This window comes from Tamandua tetradactyla, chromosome 11 (genome assembly GCF_023851605.1).
Source record: "Tamandua tetradactyla isolate mTamTet1 chromosome 11, mTamTet1.pri, whole genome shotgun sequence".
NCBI lineage: Eukaryota > Metazoa > Chordata > Mammalia > Pilosa > Myrmecophagidae > Tamandua > Tamandua tetradactyla.
In genome coordinates, this window is record NC_135337.1 from 99,852,663 (window position 1) to 99,868,708 (window position 16,046).

The 16,046-nt window shown below is 37.8% G+C and overlaps 1 long non-coding RNA gene and 1 other non-coding gene across 9 annotated transcripts in view; one reads left to right on the forward strand and one right to left on the reverse strand.

The window, feature by feature from the left end:
- Nucleotides 1–16,046, reverse strand: part of LOC143650882 (uncharacterized) — a 99,020-nt gene that overhangs the window by 57,319 nt on the left and 25,655 nt on the right. For all 8 annotated transcript variants that reach the window (XR_013159709.1, XR_013159713.1, XR_013159710.1 and 5 more), the window contains 2 exons: nucleotides 1,287–1,438; nucleotides 392–500 (listed from right to left, as the gene is read on the reverse strand). This is a non-coding gene — a long non-coding RNA (uncharacterized LOC143650882). The remainder of the gene's footprint in view (nucleotides 1–391; nucleotides 501–1,286; nucleotides 1,439–16,046) is intronic.
- Nucleotides 1,279–1,441, forward strand: LOC143651059 (U1 spliceosomal RNA). The gene has a single exon (XR_013159808.1). It is a non-coding gene; the product is annotated as a U1 spliceosomal RNA (small nuclear RNA).

The window sequence follows — 16,046 nt, forward strand, 5'->3', positions numbered from 1 at the left end:
TTATTAATTCATTTATCTGTGCTTCCTACTGGTCTAACTGCATGAATTTATTCCTTGAGTAATTTTAGGCAAGTTTCCCTGTGAAAAATACTAATGAATTATGAATCTAGAGACATTTGTACATCCACTGCAACCTAACCTGACCTCAAATGGCTGAACCTAAATGCCTGCAGTCAAATCCAATAACTAAAAAATAATTAAAGAGGGCAGGTCATGGTGGCTCAGTGGCAGAGTTCTCACCTGCCATGTCAGAGACCTGGGTTTATTTCCAAGTGCCTGCCCATGCAAAAAAATAATAATAATAACTAAAGATTGTCCTTTTTGGTTAAAATTCTCTTCCTTATAAAACAGAGCTCAAACTGGGCAGAAATGCAAGTAAATCAAGACTTACTGATGATGCCTTCACCAAATTTCAGTGCTCAGAGGTTCATTATCACTCTAGAAGAAGTACCACTTTCATGGAGGACTATCCTTTAATGTAGTTGACAGTGTCATCAGTCCTATAATCCAAAGAAATCCTCATTATTTCGAATGACAGTAAAGATACTTATAATCAACACATGCCTTCTTTAACACAATCTTTACCATCAAAATATATAAATCATGCAGGCATCCTTTAATTCCTCCTAAAATCTAAACCCAACCTACATATCTTTTCCAGAGGACTCACTGTTTTATGGATTTTGATATACTGGGTAAGCCCCCTGGAGAATCTACAGGTAGAAGGCTTCTACTATTCTACTTTCCTAAAAGGACTTGTAATTGACCACCATTCTCTAACAATGTGAGCATCAGTGCAGTCTATATAACTGTTGGTGCTGAAAATATATGTTCAAATAAAAATATATTCATTTGATTTTAAATGTACATATTTTATTACTATACAAAGGAAGGAATATCATATCTCATCATTTCAGATTTAGCTGACATTCTAAGAACTTTAAAACTATATAAACTTTATTCCTAGAAAAAATGATCAAGATTCATTAATAATTTTACTATGAATAGAATTTGTACTATATTTTTTCCTTAGATTCATCATGTACTGCTCTCAAATTTTACTATCTATACAGTTTCTCTTTTTAATTGTGTAAACATCTTATATACAACATAAACTTGCAATCTCAACCAGTCCCCATCATACAAGTCACGGGATTAATCACATGCAAAATTTTGTGCTGCCTTCATCAGCATCCTTTGCCAGAACTTCACAATCTCCACAAGCAGAAATCATACAGCCAGCATTGATGATTTCCTTTAAATTAAAAGCACAAAAGCATACTTACCTGTCAGGGGAGACACCATGATCACGAAGGTGGTTTTCCCAGGGCGAGGCTTGTCCATTGCACTGCGGGTGTGCTGACCCCTGCAATTTCCCCACGTGCGGGAAACTCGACTGCATAATTTGTGATAGTGGGGACTGCGTGCGCGCTCTCCCCTGAAAAAAAAAAAGCACAAAAGCATTCAGTCATATCTTAAAATATTAAAAAAATCAGAAGCAAAAAAGAAGCAAATCATTTTAAGTACAGGTATTTGAATTTAAAGTAATACTTTTATCCTTTTTTAAACTCTGTTATGAAATTTACTAAGATATATTCTGTTTTAGTTTATTACTCTGCAATTTAATAATCATTGATTCCATTTTCATGGTTTTCTTATAGTCCTAGGAGATTTCAGCCTAATTGTACCAGAAAATTTTGAGGCAATTGATATTTTTTGTCAGAAATGTAAAGATAGTAAAGTTACAAGTTACTTTAAACTTGGTATATACAAGGGCATAAAGTTATACTCACAAATTTAAAAAATAAATAGCCCAGAACTGTGGAGTTTAAGAGCTGTATTAGAAGAGACAGTTTTTAGGAAAAAATCAAGAATGCTTTGAATACAGAATCCAGAACTATTTCATTTTGAGAGATGGAAAATCATCGCAGAAATGCAGATATTTCGTGCAAAACATTGCTTAAAAAGTATTTTTTTTTTACTCCAGGCATGAGTCAAAGGTATTGAACTATCAAAGATCAGAAAATCAAATATAATCAGCTCATCTATATTACTAAAAAGGGAACTGAAATATCTGACTAGAAAAATAAATGTTCAAGTCTGGGAATCAGACATTAGAGTCAGATGGGAAAGTATAAGCTTATAAACATAAAGATGATGTCTGAAGTCAAAGAAATGTAAGATATTGCCTAGGTAGAGAGGAAAAAATAAAGTAAGACTGAGCCTGAGGCCTGCAGCTCTTATAATTAAGGCTTCAGAAAAAGCTCACAAACACATAGAAAGTGGAGCTAGAGAAATCCAGGTGAATATTGACCAAGGAGACCAGGACAGAGACAAATTCTAGAAAAAGGGAATCAGGGAATTTGTGGAGGAACCTTGTAGGATGAATCAGCATTCAGTGGAATCAGTGAGGTGGATATAACCAGACTCTCAAGGATAGTGCATTGACATGAAGACAGTTTAAAATATATTGGAGTGTATTGAGGAAAAATGGGGAAGAATTAAATTTTAAGTACCTACACCACAATCAACTTCAGGCAACTTTTCAGTAAGAATTGAAATTTGTATGTCAGTGGAATTCAAAAGTTTCACTTTACTGTCTATTGTTAGTGTATTTTGTTTATTGTGAATATGGTTGCAAATGTCACTAGAAAAAACATGAGAAATGTGAATATATATGAAAATAATTTTCTTTTTATTAAAAAAACATGCATTTTTGCAGAACAACTTCTGCATGGTGTTGAAAACTCAAACAGGCACTGAATTTATGCTGTGTAGTAAATGGATCAGCAAATGAGCATGTCAGAAAGACTGGTAGAAAATAATAGTCAAAGACCCCAAACTAGACCTTTCTAATCAGGATCTGTATTTTAGTGAAATCTCAGGGGATTCATATGTGCATTCAAGAATGAGCAATACTGCTTCAGAATTTATTCCAATGTTCCCTTTCACCAGACTTAAATCCTGTGTGGCACAATGAAGATTTTCCTACTGTCTTATTCAGTTCAAATCCAAACAAGAAACCATCAAGAATGTTTATCTTAGGGTCTTTGCCTACATTGTAGTAATTTAGGTAACCTGATATTGGTGCCAAGACATCAAATTCCCAAAATCATTCTCTACTTTTGAAATAGTTTCAGAATAAAATACTCTTCATTGAAAATATAATATGGTCAAGCTTAGAATGACAAAGGCAAATCTGGACTGTTTCTCCACATTTCCAGCCATATTTCCCAGACATAAGTTTCAAATTGTTTTAACAATTCTTGTGTACATCCCAAAATTTATCACATGCATTCATTTTAAATTTTACCTTTCCAAATTAATAATCAATAGACTGACTTCCTTGTGGTACATACACAGCACATTTGCCATTCCCAATACTTTTAAAATAATTACAACATAATTTTAGTTCATTTAATTTGTTGTTGAATTGTAACAAAAATATTACTTATTTCTAGTTAGAATGTTGACATGGTCAGGTTCATGTGTCAATATGGTCAGGTTGTGGTTCCCAGATTTCTAGTCAGGCAAGCACTGGCCTGCCTGTTGCTATGAGGACATTTCATTGACTTACGTCTTGAACACATTGGTTGCATCTATTTGCAATCAGCTAAGGGGAGTGTCTTCTGCAAAGGGTGATGCTTAGTCTAATCACCAGAAGGATTTTAAGGAGGATTCAGAGAAGATAATCATTCTTCCCACTTCAGTCAGCCAGCCTCCCTGAGAGTTTATTAAAGATATTCATTGGAGCTGCCAGCTTGTAGCCTGCCCTACAGATCTTGGACTCTTACATCCACATGGTTGCCTAGTCAACCTCTCCTGAGAGTTCACCAAAGACCTTCATTGGAGCTGCCAGTTCATGGCCTGCCCTATAAGCCTGGACTCTGCATCTCATCTCCATTGTTACATGAGACACTTTTACAAATTTTATATTTAGAGATAACTTCTGCTGATTTTGTTTCTCTAGAGAACCCCAGCTAATTCAACTTAGTTTCTGGAGTGGTTCTTAGGAAACAGAGTCTAAAAATGGATTATTATGACTGATTTTCTACACTGACTGGACTTAAAGGCACTAAAGACTGTTTCCCATAATCAGAGTGACACTACCAATCCATGGGGTGATCTGGCAAAAGAGATAGTCAAAATATCACTGTTTGATTATGCAAATTCTTCACTTATATGAAGCCAGGCACTGGGGGATAATGTTTTTGACACGTTTATGGAGTTTTGTGGAATTGGGAGGTATAGAGATGCTGGCTGGTTGTTGTTAGATATGCTGTATATATTGATGAGGGAAAGGGATGAGCTGAAGTCTTTTAATGAGAAGTGCATTCACCATATGTCAGATGTAAAATTTCTATGAGTGCCCTGATGAAAATTCTTATTCCCTGTAGCCAAAGACTTGAGATGTCTGAAAATCAGACTCAGAGTTTCATTTTTAGGGGAGAAACATTACATCATAAACTGAAATCTCAACCCTGCATGGTGACTGCTATTAAAGTGAGGGCATTGATTGGAAAGGAGTGGGACCCTGAAAAATGGGGTGGCAGCATATGGATTGATAATGATGGCTGTGGAGAGGTAGAAACCCTAAATTGTGTTGAGTGTTTTTCAAAATAACATTGTAATAGTCTGCATTGAGGACATAGCTGCTCCAATTTCAGCCTGCCCTGAGGAGTTGGCCACCTAACCTCCACCTAAAGGGAATATCTCTGGAGTAATGAATCTTGTTCCACCAGATGAACCTACAAATGAATGGCCTGAAGCAATTGGATTGGAAGATATTTCTAATTCTTTTTATTGCTCACTCCCACCACCTTTCATTTCTTCCAAACCTGTAACTAGGCTAAACTCCCAACAGGCCACAAAAAGTGAGATACAAAGTGTCACCCACATGGAGGTATATTATACACCAAAAGAACTGTGTGAGTTTTCTGATTTGTATAGATAAATATCAGGGGGATACATGTGACAATGGATTTTAAGGGTGTGGGATAATGGTGGGAGGAACATAAAACTGTACCAGGCTGAATTATTGATATGCAGCACTAAGCAGAAGAAATACTGGATTCCTGGAGGGATTGCAGAGTTTAGTTCCACTGTTAAGGACTTGAAAGATGCAGGGGTGGTGATTCCCACCACATTCCCATTCAACTCTCCTATTTTACCTCTGCAGAAAACAGATGGGTCTTGGAGGATGACAATGCTATAGTAATAGTCTGTATTGAGGATATAGCTGCCCCAACTTCAAAAATGAGACTCTGAGTTTATGCTTTATCATAAACTCAATTGGTGACTCCAATTGTCACTGCTGCTCTGGATGTGGTATCACTGCTTGAATGTATCACTATACCTTGGAGCCAAGTATGCAGCTATTGATCTGGCAAATGCTTTTTTCTCAATAGCTGTTATTAAGGACCATCAGAAATAGTTCGCTTTCAGCTGAGAAGGTGAGCAATACACTTTCACTGTCCTACCTCAGGGTTATATCAACTCTCCAGCCCTATGTCATAATCTTGTATGCAGGGACCTTGGTTGTTTCCTCCCTCCTAGAAGATGTCACACTGGCACATTTTATTGCTGATATCATATTGACTGGACCCAGTGAGCAAGAATTAGCTACTACTCTAGACTTACTGGAAAGGCATTTGTGTGTCAGAGGATGGAAAATAAATTGAACAAAAATACAGGGGCCTTCCCCCTCAGTGAAATTTCTAGGTTTCCAGTGGTGTGGGGGCATGTTGAGATATCCCTTCTAACATAAAGATAAGTGAATAAAGATAAGTACTGCATTTGGCCCCTCCTACAACCAAAAAAGTGGCACAATGCCCATTGATATCTTTGGATTTTGGCAACAACATATTCCTCATTTGGGTGCTCTACACACCCCCATTTATCAAGTAACCATTAAAGCAGCTAATTCTGAGGAGGCTGTGCAACAGGTCCATGCTGCTGTACAAGCTGCTCTGCCACTTGGATCATATGATCCAGCAGATCCAATGGTGGTGGAAGAGTCAGTGGCAAATAGAGATGCTCTCTGGAGTCTTTGCAGGCCCCTAAATAAGAATCACAATGCAGACCCTTAAGATTTTGGAACAAAACTTTATCATCTGCTGCAGGTAACTATTCTCCTTTTGAGAAACAGCTTTTGGTTTCCTACTGGGCCTTAGTTGAGACTGAAAACCTGACCATGGGCCACCAAGTTACCATGAGACTGCATAGCCTATCATGAGGTGGGTGCTGTCTGATATACCAAGCCATAAAGTTGGGCATGCACAGCATCACTCCATTATAAAATGAAAATGATATATATGAGATAGGGCCAGAGCAGGTCTTGAAGGCACAAGTAAGTTACATGAGGAAGTGGCCCATATACCCATTGGTCTGCACTCCTACCATGTTACTTTCTCCTTCCCAGACCAGATCTATGGTCTCTTGGTGAGTTCCTTACAGTGGATTAACTGAAGAAGAGAAAACTCAGGTCTCATTTACATATGGTTCTTCACAATGTTTCCTGGGAAGTCCCTGAAGGAAAGTGGTGAGAGTAAATCCTCCCTGTGGGCAGAACTTCAAGCAATGCACCTGATTGTTCATTTTGTTTGGAAGGATAACTGGCCAGAGGTGCAGGGGCCTACCCATGGGCTGTTGTTAATTGTTTGGCTGGACGGTCAGGGACATGGAAAGAAAATGAGAAGAGGCATGTGGTAGACCTTTCTGAGTGAGTTAAAAACATGAAAATCTTTGTATCCCATGTGAATGTGCACCAGGGGGTTGCCTCAGCAGAAGAAGGTTTTAATAATCAAGTGGATAAAATAACATGTTCTGTGGACACCAGTCAGCCTCTATCCTCAGCAACTCCCGTCATTGTCCAATGGGCTCATGAGCAAAGTGGTCATGTTGGGAGGGAAGGAGGTTAGATATGGGCTTAGCGATATGGATGTCCACTCACCAAGGCTGGCCTGCTTATAGCCACTGCTGGGTGCCCCGTGTGCCAGCTACAGAGACCCACACTCAGTCCCCAATATGACACCATTCCCCAAGGTGATCAGCTGGCTATATGATGGCAGGTTGATTACATTGGAACACTTCCATCATGGAAGGAGCAGTTATTTGTTCTAACTGAAATAAACACACACCTTGGATATGGGTTTGCTTTCCCTGCAAGCAATGCTTCTGCCAAAACTACCATCTGTGGCCTTATAGAATGCCTTATCCATCATCATGGTATTCCAAACAGCATTGTCTCTGATTAAGGAACTCATTTCACAGTAAAAGGAAGTGTGGGAATGGGCACATGTTTATTTAATTCTCTGGTCTTACCATGCTCCTCATGATCCAGAGGCAGCTGGTTTGATAGAACAATGGAATGGCCTTTTGAAAACTCAATTATGGTGCCAACTAGGTGTCAATTCCTTGTAGGGTTGAGGTGATGTTCTCCAGGAGGTTGTGTATGCTCTGAATTAGCATACACGCTATGATGCCGAGTCTCTCATAGCCAGGATCCATGGTCCCAGGAATCAAGGGGTGGGAATGGGATTGGTGTCACTCACTATTTCCCCTAATAATCCACTAGGAAAATTTTTGTTCCAGTCCCTGTGACACTGAGCTCTGCTGGTCTACAGATTTTAGTTTCAGAAAGAGAAGTGCTTCCACCAGGAGAAACAACAATGATTCCATTGAACTGGAATCTACACTGCACACCAGTTACTTTTGATACTTGTGCCCTTGGATCAACAAACCAAGAAGGGAATTACTTTACTGGCTAGGGTGGTTGATCCTGATTATTGGGGGAAATAGTACTGTAACAACTACTCAATGTAGTTAAAGAAGAGTTTTCCTGGAATATGAGATCCCCTAGGGCATCTTTTAGTATTACCATGCCCTGTGATTAAAATCAATAGAAAACTGCAACAACCCAATCCAGGTAAGACTACCAATGGCTCTGAAACTTCAGGAATGAAAGGTTTGGGTTACCCCACCAGACGAAGAACCATAGCCAGTTGAAGCGCTTGCTGAGGGTAAAAGAAACATGGAATGAGTAGTGGAAATCCTTAGTGATAAGTATGAACTATGACCATATGATCAGTTAAAGAAGTGAGAACTGTAATGGTATGAATGTTTCTTCCTTGCTCTGAATTAGTATCTATGTATTTATACATAAATCAAATATCTTTTACACTTTATTTTATCCTTTTATCATACGACATAATCTGTTTGGTTCATGTTATAGTATTTAAGCTTTAAGATATCAAGTTTAAGAGTAAATATTATGCAAGGACTTGCACCATACTCTGGAAAGATTTAATGCATTTTCACTTGTACAATGGGACAGTTGAGTATGGTTAGTTGAGGAAAAAATGTATCTGCTATTATTTTCTTTTTAGAAATTAAGTATGGTTTAAGGTGCATAGCTGTCAAGTTGACAAGGAGTGGACTGTCATGGTCAAGTTCATGTGTCAACTTGGTCAGGTGGTGATGCCCAGTTGTCTGGTTGGGCAAGCACTTACTTGTGTATTGCCATGATGACATTTCATGGACTTAAGTCTTGATCACATTGGCTGCATCCACAGCTGACTGCATTTGCAATCAGCTAAGGAGAGTGCCTTCTGCAATGAGTGATGTTTAATATAATCACTGGAAGGCTTTTAAGGAGGATTCAGAAAAGAAAATCATTCTTCCTGCTTCAGCCAGCAGCTGCTCCTGAGAGTTCACTGAGGACCTTCCTCCTGCTAGCTAGTGACCTGCCCTACAGATCTTGGGCTCTTACATCCCCAATGGATGTAATTGATCCCAAAGGATCTTTATTGAAGCTGCAGGCTTGTAGCTTGGCCTTCAAACCCTGGACTCTACATCTCCTGGTTATGTTAGACACTTATAAATTTTATATTTAGCAATATCTCCTGCTGATTCTGCTTCTCCAGTGAACACTAGCTAATACAGATATATATAGATTTCTTGTTTACACAATTTTCTTTTCCTGCATAATTTGTCATTAGCTCTACTTCTTTGAAAATCTGTCATATAGAATTCCTAAAATAATTTTAAATCAATGACTTTATTACATATAGACAGTCAAACATATCTCACAACCTACTCTATCCACATTTTGCTTTTTCTTGTATTTGCTGTGAAATGAAGTTCATTCAAACCTTGTCATCCATATACACTGTAGTAATGAAGACCAGAAAGTTTAATTTTCATCTAATTTTGTTCTTTACCTTTCCCAGTTTTCACCATACCACAGAATGGGGTAGGGAGGGATTGTGCTAGTTTGTAATGCTGCCAGAAATGCAATATACCAGAAATGGGCTGGCTTTTATAAAGGGAATTTATTATGTTAGAAGTCTGCAGTTCTAAGGACATAAATATGTCCAAACTAAAGCATCCAGAGAAAGATACCTTGATTAAAGTGAGAGCTGATGATGTTTGGGGCTTCTCTTTCATCTGGGAAGGCACATTGTTATGTCTGCTAACTTTATTTCCTTGATTCTCCTTTCAAATGGCTTCTGGATTTTCAGAGAGCTTCCCAGTGATGTTTTCTTTCTACACACCAAGTGTCTCTCTCTATATTGTCTCTGAAGCTTTTTCCAAATAGGTTCCCTCTTAAAGGACTCCAGCAAGTGACCCACCTTGAATGTGTGGAGCCATATCTCCATGGAAACAACTTAATCAAATGTTCCTACCCACAACTGGGTGGCTTAAATTTCTATGGATACACCTTAATCAAAAAGATCCTACCCAACATATAAGTAACGCATAAAGACAGAAATAATTAAATAATGGGTGTGATGAGGGGTAAAAAATTTTGATATGCTGCAGTACTAGTGGTCAATGATATGGGGGGTTAAAGGCATGGAATTTATGTTTCTTTTCTTTTAATCTCTTTTTCTGGAGTGATCCAAATGTTCAAAAAATGATCATGGTCATGAATACACAACTATGTGATGTTTATAGAAACTGAATGTGGTGACAAATTACATGATGATACCGTGAGCCTCCAATTGTATACACTGGATGGATTCTATGCTGTGTGAATATTTTTCAATAAAATTGCATTAAAAAATATCCCACCCAGCAAAATTGAATCAGCATTAATCAATATGGTTTTCCTGGGTGTACACAACAACATCAGAGCAGCAAATCCCACCCTCTGCACCCCAAGGAAAACAAATGTTCTTCCCATATATAAAATACATTCATTCCATTATAATATCACAAAAGTTGAAAGCATTTCAGTAAAAATACAAATGGAATACAAAGTCAGAACCAGTACAAAACCTCATCAAATTGAGTTATAGGCAGAGTCTGCTCTAAGGCAAAATTCTCCCCTAGTTCTTAACCTTTAAAACTCAGAAAAAGTTATCTATTGCCAACATTCAAAGGAGGGACAGGCATAGGATCAAAGTTACCATTTCCACTGGGAGAAGTTGGAAGGAACCACTGTTCACTGGACACAAGCAGTTCCAAAAACCTATGGGCAAACTCCATTAGATTTCAAAGTCTGAGAATCACATACCCAGAGGTTTAGAAAGCAGCAGTCCAACCTTTTCTAAGAGATTAAGCAGTGGTCCTGTCCTCTTCAAACACTGAGGAGAAAAGTGCAACCTTGGGGGACATTAGAGAGGCCACCTTTTTCTTAGCTTCTCCCTCATCAATCATGGGGGCAACACCTGGGTCCTCTGCCATCTCTGGGGCATACTCTAAACATGCTCAGAAAAATAGGGCCACAGCAAAGCTCTCCCCAACCCCCAAGAAATGTACTCTACCTTCTCTGAGGCCTGAGTCACCAAAATTCTTCTTGAACTTTGAGACAGAAGGCCTGCCTTCTCCCTTCAGGGAAAACTTACCCTCTCCAAATATATGGTTGGGTCTGTTTTCCTGGCCTGAATTTTCTTGGCTTTAGACCTTACCTTCCATGGTTCTGCCTTTGAAGTCATTTTTCCTTCATTCTGTTTCTTGTCTGTCCTTTTCAGTCCAGACTGGCAGTGATTCTGTTTAAACAGTTACCACAACACTCTTGTTGATTCTCTAGGTAGAATACTGGAATCATATCTATCAGATGGTATGACTTTCCACAGATCCTTCCCAGATAACTTCATCTCCAATCCTTGCTTTTTCTGAAATGGCTTACAGATTCCACATTTGGTTAAATCCTTACATGGAGCACTATTATCTGTGGTTTCCCTTTCTGGAAGCCCAGAATTTTCCATACCGTCAATTTCTGGTTTCTCTGTACACAAGAGTTCAGTTCTTGACTTATCTCTTTCCTGTAACATTTCACTATGAGCTGCAAGGAGAAACCAGGCCACAATTTCCACATTTGGAAAAATCTTCAGCTAAGTATCCTAGCTTGTGGATTTAAATTGCCTTCCACTCACAACCAGGACTCAATTTGGTGAAATTCTCTGCCACTTTAAAGGAAGGATCACGTTCTTCCAATTTGTAATAACATACGTAAGAGTTTTGTCTAAGCCCTTATCAGAGGTATCTTTAAAGTCCATATTTCTACCAACAATCTCTCCAAATACTGTAAGTCTTCTCTATCAAACTCCTCACAAGTCTTCCAGAATCTTCCCATTTTCCATTTAAAAAGTCATTCCAACATATTTTGTATTTGCAAATCACTGCTCTCTATTTCTCTGGCACCAATACCTGTTTCAGTTTGCTAATTCTGTTAGAAAAGTAATATACCAGAAATGGGTTGGCTTTTATAAAGATAATTTATTAATTTACAAGGTTATTGATCTAAGGCCATAAAAATTTCCCAAATAAGGCATCCAGAGAAAGATAACTTGACTCAAGAATGGGCTGAAGATGTTCAGGGCTTCTCTGTCATTTGGTAAGGCATATTGTGATGTCTGTTAGCTTTCTTTCCTGGGGGACAGAACAGTTTCAAACTGGCAAAGAGGCCATTAATTGTTTTTCTCCAATTTGAAAAAGGATCAGTAAAATTAGAAATTTATATAGTTCTACAAACAAGAAGCATATGGTTCAATACATTAACATATTATATGCCAAGCTAATATGATTAAATTCTGCCCAAAATTCACACCAAATACTCTGATAACATTGACAAGCTGAGTCTAATATTTATTTGAAAGACATAAGGTCAAGAATTCTGCCATTGAACACTTTGCTCTAGTCCCAGCTGGGCACTTCTTGCTTTTTATGTTCAAGGCTGGGCAGACAAGAATGGGGAATCCTTGTCTTGGCAGGAGTGATTGATTTGATTCAGGGGAAGAAGCTAGGCTGTTATATTACAGAAGCAAGGAAGAACATTTGGCACCTACATGATTTACTTAGGCACCTCTCAGTACTTTCCTGCCCAGCTTTGGTAATAAATGGAAAAGTTTGCAAACCCTGCCTGAGAAAGACATTGTGATGAAGAGATCTGACTCATCACTGATTAGGAACTACCACCTGTAAGATCCGAGACTGGAAGAGGTGATAGGTGAGGGTGAGGGAAATCTAGAATGGACAAGGTAGAAGGACACTGATTGGCCCTAAAAACATCTACAGTGGTGGTAGTGTTATGGGAAAATATGCTTACTCTTGCAGATTCCTTCAGGAAGAGAGGCCTGGGGAAACAACTTCCTGAATATATAAAGATAGATACAAGTGAGACAAGGGATGGACTGGAACTGGCTCACCTAGATCCTCCTTAGGTGAAGAACTTCCTGCTCAGATTCTGAACGTTATCAACACTCTGACAATGTCCTTTCTTTGTCTGGACATTTAAGGATTGCCTTACCTGCAGAAAATCACATGTCATAAGATCACACATTCCCAGTATGATTAACAGAGACCAGGGTATGTAGTTCTGGCAATTCTGTTTCAGTATAGTACACATATAATGGACCATGTCAGTTATGAGGCGGCTTTGCAGCTTCAATTTTCCCTCTGTCAAATGTTTCTTTCTGTCCTCTTCTTTCCTCCATGTTGATACATATACTGCATACTAGGTTCTGGGAACCTAACCTATGAGAACAGTCAAAATTGTCTGGGAAAAAAGAGGATTTCATAAGCAGCAATTACTCAAATTCTGCTGAGGATGAAATAAGAAGAAGACTGAAAAAATCTCATGAGACTATAATATTGATGAAAATATTGCTGTCACTAAGACTGATCTCCATGAATTAATGGGAATAAAGACACATATTGGAGAGAGTGAGAATGGGGTGTAATGAGGAGAGAATCCAATGAATGGACTCTGCTTTTAACTTGAACTGAAAAGACAGCTGGAAATAAAAGTTCAAAAGAGTTTTAACTTTCAAGTTTCAGAATTGAAGATTTTAGAACATATTTAAACTCAAAGGGCTGGAATCAGATTTAGATGAATTAGATTCTAAAAAAACATATATGACTCATAAATAATGATATAAAATTTATGATACTGTAGCAAAGGATGGGAATCAAACACAAAGTTAGAGGTAAAGAACTCAGCTGGGAGAAAAGATAATGCCCTAACTGTTATGGGATAGATACTAGAAGAAGAATACTTTCAAATTTAATGGCCCAAAATACCTACCTCCAAAAGTACCTATGTCATTTCTCAAATACATTTCATATAAGGTGCTGAATTTGAGTGGAAAGGCAAGGATGTGGAGATACTAAGGTCATGGCAAGGATGTAAAATATTTTTTATTAAGCCTGGGAATTGGAATTGACCTGAAAGACTTAATGGTATTCCCTGAAATTTTTGACAAATGCACCAAGTAGTGTGATGTCATAGCTTCATAGGAAAGGGAACAATTACAATGTACCTTAGTAAAAAAGTTTCCTCCTGGGAACCAGAAATTTTAATCAGGAAGGGCCTATCTCTGAAGTCAAAATTGTTTCTATAGGACCCCTATAGTTTGGAAACCTTCAATATGCCACTTAGGAAGCCTCAACAATTGGCCACTGTTTTAGAGAGGGTAGACACCTACTGCTAAGATGCACCAGAAATAGGCATGTTTCTAAACAGCAAAGGAGCTTTAAGGGTGAGCATATCTGAAGGCCAGGACCAAATATAATGATCTCTGTGGCAAATGCAACTCATATTTGTAGAGCCCCAGAATAAATTCAGGCATCTCTAAATATGACCTATTTGTACCAAGGAAGACTAATTTCTTCACCTATAAAATGTATGTGATATTTTAACCAATTTCTTATTCTGAATCATAAAATAAATAACTGGATGTAGAGTGATTTGAAACAAGCTCAATAAAGAGTACTCAATTAATATGTTTATTCATAATAGTAACAATATATAATTATTTAAGTTTCAGGCAAATATAATTTTTTCCAAGCTCAAGAAGTGACCAGCCAGGCCCTCTTTATGAGAAGTATGAAGTTGAGTCTAATATATTCTACCAAATTAGAAAACATAGTATTTAGGTTGAACAGAATAATGTGGAAATTTGTGAATCCTGATTAAAATATACCAAGCATAGACAAAAGAACAAACCTTAAAGAGGAAAAAGGAAACTCATAATTTTCCAAAAAATTTAGTATCAAAGGTCTTAAATTCAATGATACAGTCCTTGAAATAATAATTCTAACAAGAGTAGAAAGAAACCTCATAGAATGAATTCAGAAAATGTCAATATTACACAGATAAATTTTCATTTACAATACTGAAAAATCTGAATTGTTCATTAAAATAGCTAAAGGATACTCACAGCAGAGGTCACAATTTAAACTAAGTAATCAAGCAAATATTCTTAATTATTTTATATATGATGCCTGAAAATAATTTTAATAAAATGGAAAATCTTTGACATCATTTGATGGACCCTCAAGGAGCATGAGATAAAAATATGCTTTGTATAGCTGTTTACTTATGAAAAGTCACTGTCATTACTATGGCTTAAGTTATGTTCTAAAAGCTTTTTAATGTGAAAACAAAGTCTTCAGTCCTCAGAAATTCAAACAGTTGAAATCAAACAATTCTCTCCTTTTTTGTCCCATCCTTGGCTATACCAGTTCTGGTGTTCACTGAAAGAGTTTGTGACAGTAAATATTGATGGTTTTTGTTTAATCACAACTGAAATTATTTCAGGAAGCGCCCAGACACTGCCCAACTAATCCCTGGCACATACTGACTGAGAACTGACTTCTTCAGAGTTCCTCAAATACTTACTTGGCATAAAGAACATGGGCATTAACAAAGAACAAATGCTCAAATAAGAATAACTGTCATTCTATCAATATAGTTTCCAAGTCTTTTTCTATGCCACACTGTGATATACAATGCTGAGAGAAACAGTACTGACACCTGCTCTTTTGGAGTTCACTTGGGTGGAGAGAGTCAAGAAAATGTATTACTAGTTGTACATATTTTGGTGGATATAGAGGTTTTTGTGGGCCTTGATACATAACAAGGTTGGAGTTCAACATTCAAACTATTAATACCTAGGCCAGTATCTAAAAGAAGGCCATGCTGGATATTGTCATAAGAAGTTCCAGGAATAGGTGGACAGGTGAACAAGTCATTAAAACAGTGGAGCCTATGGCCACTTGTATTAGCTAGGGTTCTCTAGAGAGACAGAATAAGCAGTAAATATCCATAGACAAAAAATTTATAAAAGTGGTTCATGTGACTTTGGGAATGTAGAGTCCAAGGTCTGTAGGGCAGGCTGCAGGCTGGTAACTCCAATGAAGGTCCACAATGAACTCCACAGAAGAAGGTCACCAGCTGAAGCAGGAGGGAAGACTGTCTCTTCAGAAGCTCCTTAGCTTTCCAGTGATTAGATAAAGCACCACTCATCACAGAAGACACTTCCCTTAGCTGATTACAAATGCAATCAGCTGTGGATGCAGCTGACATGATCATGGTTAAAGTCCATGAAATATCCTCAAAGCAATTAACAAGTCTGTATTTCCTTGACCAGGCAAATTGGCACCACCACCTGGCAAAGTTGACACATGAACCTGACCATGAAAGTCCACCCTTCATCAACTTGGCAGCCATACACATCAACTTAAACCATACTTAATCTCTAAATAGAAAACAATAACTGGCACATTTTTTCCTCACCTAACAATACCCAACTGTCTTG